This window comes from Lactuca virosa, chromosome 4 (assembly GCF_052849685.1).
Source record: "Lactuca virosa cultivar CGN04683 chromosome 4, Lactuca_virosa_CGN04683_v6, whole genome shotgun sequence".
In the NCBI taxonomy this organism is placed as follows: Eukaryota; Viridiplantae; Streptophyta; class Magnoliopsida; order Asterales; family Asteraceae; genus Lactuca; species Lactuca virosa.
Window position 1 is genome coordinate 160,711,311 of NC_136429.1, and position 4,895 is coordinate 160,716,205.

The following is a 4,895-nucleotide window of genomic DNA, read 5'->3' on the forward strand; positions in this document are numbered from 1 at the left end:
CTTCTTCCAACTTTCGCACTTATGTCAAGTTCGTAGTTTGGTAGAAGAATGAACCCCCATTTATGAGACTTATCAAAAGAAGCGTTTCAATGTTTCTCATCAAACATTTGATCGTTATTCAACGGGAAACCACACAGACACTTCTCAGTCTCTTTTGACTTAGAAGGAAGAGATATATGCTCGGGATCCTCAGTTTTATGTCTTTATTTAGACATCACTTAATCCACAAGATATGTTTAGATTTATTTCTTTATCTTTGACACTCTTGCACGAAGATCCTTGTGATTTTCAAAAAGTCTAGTTTGTGGTTCCTAATGTTCTTTTAGGTTCGCAGTTGTATCCATGTTCGTTGAACTAAACGTTTGTGGCATGTAGATTCATAATGCTAATTCACTGCGAAAAGGGATAAGTTGACCCGACATATCTTAAGAGATAAGAATTCAAAGTGGTGTGTGATAATTTGAATCGACAGCTACTTTATTGCCGTGTGACGCACGGATCTGACACCTCTACAGTTGTCCAGTCACGCTTTTCCAGGCGAAGTTTCAATAACTGATGCAATCTCTCTCCTGATTTTTCGCTCATATAGAATCGTATATATAGATTTTGACGGTTCCATCTCTCATTATCACTTTCAAAATTCTCTAAACGATCAAAAGGCTCTCTACTGTTCATCTTCTTCTTCAAGCTTCATCAATGGCGGCTTCATCTGAAAATGCATCTGTTCAAGATCAAACCGTTCACTCACCACTTCTTGTCACACCCCAAAACCGGAACGGCAGAAACGTTCTGGGGTGGAGGACGTCATGTCAAGTATCACAACATATACAGTATAGTAATCAAAGTACAACAACCATTGCATTAATAGTAATAATTTTACATAGGTTACATTTAACAACAACATCAAAAGTAGATATAGGAAATAACATAAGCTGCAGCTTGGTACTAGGCTGACTTCGCAAAAGCTCCCGGAGTGTACCTGTCTACTGATGACCTGACAATACAAGTTTTTGAAAGCGAGTATCATCATTTTAATGTTGGTGAGTTCATAAGTATTTGATGATATTGATATAAATACATGTTTTTCTTCAAAATATTCTCACTAGAAAATGGTGATTTGAGTTTACAGAGTATTAGAATTCTTTCCAGAAAATCCTATATTTTCAAATAAAAGTAGTCTTCTACCAAGACCCAATTGTTTTATGTTTAGGGAGTAATTTCCCCTAAAGGTAACTATCATTATCAAAATATAGTTTATACTTTTAATAAATATGAGAGAAGGTCACAAGTAAAAGTAATAAGGAAATTAATACTTTTCTTCAGCAATGACGTTGTTGTTTATAAGGAAATAACATACAAACTCCAGGTAGTATTAAATGAACAATACACCTCGGGGAGTCTAAAGTAGGAAAATACAGACTCCAGGTGGTATTTAAATGAACAAGACGCCTCGGAGAGTCTAAGTGAATGAAATACAGACTCCAGGCGGTATTAAGTGAACAATACGCCTCGGAGAGTCTAAGGTAGGCTTTAATCCTAAGTAGGTTAGTTTAAAGGTTTTAAAATATGGCCTAGTGTATAACTAGGAAAATACATCATGAGGATTTTATATGTAGAAAATATCATGATAAAACTTATTACCTTAAAGCCATGAACTATAAGGTAAATGTAAAGATGCTCGTAACCATACTGATTGACGGATGTAAACACGACGACCTGCTGGCGTCGAAATGAATGTGATATTTGTCACCCCTTGGCTTGGTCGGCCGGGACTGTAGTGGGATGGTCTGTCCCGTATAGATCTATACACACAATGCCCGCTCTCCCTCCAGGAGACTGTGGTTACCACTCGACAACGGTGAAATCCGCATCACGAGCATGTATCTCGTGTTTTGATTTCTATATACCTTTCTTTTCTACTAAAAGTACAAGCTTTTAGAATACAGATATAAATAAGTTCTCCTTCATGAAAGTTATAGTTGGTTTCTAAACTATACCTATTATAGTTTACTCGAGAGGTTATCTAGATGCCTTTGCTACCCAAAGGTGTTGAACTGGAATAAGAGTCTTAACATCTAACCAGATATACATAATATATAAATAGGACTTCAACGACACTCGGACAAATAACCGGATGCTCTAAGTCCACAACCAAACAAGGAACAGGAAATAAAGCGGGTTATCAGTCCTAAGTCCTTCAAACCCTACTTATATAACTATATCTATATAGACATGAATCTATCAAGCATTTAAGTTTAAAAGACTTTAATAAAAACTTGGTAATTTAAAAGGGATTTTGGTACTTAAAAGAGATTTGAAAACAAGATATGAAAACCTTTAGCCGGATAAAACAGTTTAACATGCAAAAATCTATTTGATTGACAGTTATTAATCACATGTGGTTGATATAATAACTTTATAGTTCAACTTGTATTCCCCCCATAAAAGCATTTAAAATCATTTAAAAAGGTTGATTAAGGGGTATGAACTCACCTGAAGTGGGTGATTCGGATGAACGGGTGGTATAGGATGCTAAGTGTCAAGTGAGGACTTGAACACACACGTGGATCCTATTGAGCATGAAATGATACATTTATGTATCTAATTAGTCATTTAATAACTAATTAAGCAAGTAAAAACACTCAAATACATGAAAACACTTTGTTTCAAGTGCTAGGAGTGCTAAGGGTTGCATCTTAAGAGAGTATGGCCTCGCATTGGAGTTTACTCCCCATATGGTAGCACCATATGGGTTTACGGTTCTGGCACCATTTCCCCCATGAGTTTACGGTCGTAAACTCATGGAAATGGTGTCATTGGGTGTTTTAAGGTCCTAACCCACACAAGGAAGTAAGCTAGACTTGAATCAAAGGCTTAGGAAGTGGCTAGGGCTCGAAATGGCCCTTCTTTGGAGTTTACGGTCCTTGGACCACTCCTTGGGAGTTTACGGTCGTAAACCCATGAGTTTACGGCCGTAAACTCTTGGTCACCTCTACATTTTCGTGTTTTGGGGTTTCTAGTTCATGCATGCAAGGTTCTAGTCCTTTACACAAGCCATAGAAGGTATTAGGGGCACCTAAACCCCACTTGAAGGTGTTTACGGTCTAAGGAGATCTCCTTGAACCGTAAACACATATGTTCTTGGGGATTTTGATGTTCTTCAACGGTTTAACATGTATTCTAAGCTAACAACTAGTTAGGAGGAGTGTATTTACTTATAGGAAGCTTGTAGGAGCGTTTAAGGGCCAAGAACACTAGTGTGTGTTCTTGGTGTTCTTGGTGTTTTGAAGAACACTTGGAAATCTAAGAAAATAGGAGATTTCCATGGATGAAATCGAGTATAAACACTAGATAAAGTGTTATATGAACGAACCAAGGAAGAAAACACTTACATTTTTGGCGGATTTGAAGAAATGTGATATGATACTTGAGAGAGAATTTTGGTGTTCTTGAGTTAGGAAGTGACAAATGAGCCAAAAATGACTAAGTGTCATATTTATACTCTTTAGAGTTTACAGCCGTAAACTCCATGTTTGGGGCCGTAAACTCCAAACTCTTGGAGTTTTGAGACTTACGTGATTCACGACAACCTCTAGAGTATACTTCCTTATATTTGTTCGTTTGACGGAATGTTAAAATAAAACATCCAAACGAACTTAAAACCGGCCAAAAATGTACTGAGATGAATTTGACCATTATTTGATGTGCTTGACTGTGGATTTTATACAAATGGAAATTTTGGGTTGTCACACTTCTTGCCATCAAGCAACACCAAAACCTCATCATCGATCTGGACCCAGTTAAGTATGATCCTTACATACTACCTCTTATCGAGTGCCTGAAATACTCCCCTCTGACAATCGCTATGTCTCAAGTTGAGAATGTTCCTATGTCGATTCTCTCTAAGGCATACACGACGGAAAACTATGTGAAAGATGAACAACGGATCTACTTCGACATCCACAACCAAACAACCTCGATTTCTAAAACCCGTTTCTGTAATTTGTTAGCGCTTCCTCAGTCTGACAACATGGTTAACCCGGAAACCATTTCAAACGTTGCTATCTTGGAGATGTTCTACCAAATGGGGTACAAGGAAACTCTCACTGTCGTTTCCAAATTCAAGAAACCCAACCTTCCTCCCACATGGAATGCTCTGTTCACCATTCTATTCAAAGCTTTTTCTGAAAGGGTCACCGGCAGCGACTGTGCAAGTAAGCTCTTTATGGGTCTCATGTATGGGATTTACACTGGCCAAAATGTCGATTATGGTTCAATCCTCTGGAATCAAGTCATCCAGAGTACTCATTTTGTTACTCGTCACAGTGAGATCTCTTGTGCGAGATTTTGGACGGTCATTGTTAACAGGGCGATTAACCAACTTAAGATTCCAGTGATGTCTGATGCACTGATGGCTTCGATCGCAACCTTACAAACTATTGGCATCATTGTGGCCGATACCTCAAATTTTTCCTTCATCGGATCGATCCCTGAGGCCACGTTTCGTGATGTGCCTGCCTGTAGCAAAATCTTAGAGGTGATCGAACTCTTACACCGTCTGGATTTTGCCCATTGACTGAAGAATTCCAAGAAATCCTGACCCAGGCAGACAAGGCCAAGAAAGGGGGAATAGGGTCCAAGAAGGCTAGCAATAAAGACGCTGCAACGGAAGGACCATCTGAGGCTGCAATACCTCAACCCAAAAAGCGAAAGGCTCCTGTTGCATCTACTGCTACTCCAAAACGGCGAAAGCAGCCTGCTAGAAGGTGAAAGTCTCCAACTCCTTCTCTATCTCAGAGTGAAGGTGAAAGCTATGACTCCGAGTCTGAGGTTCATATTGAATACAACCAGCAGGTTCGCAATGAAGAAGAAGAGCATGTTCGCAATGAAGAGGG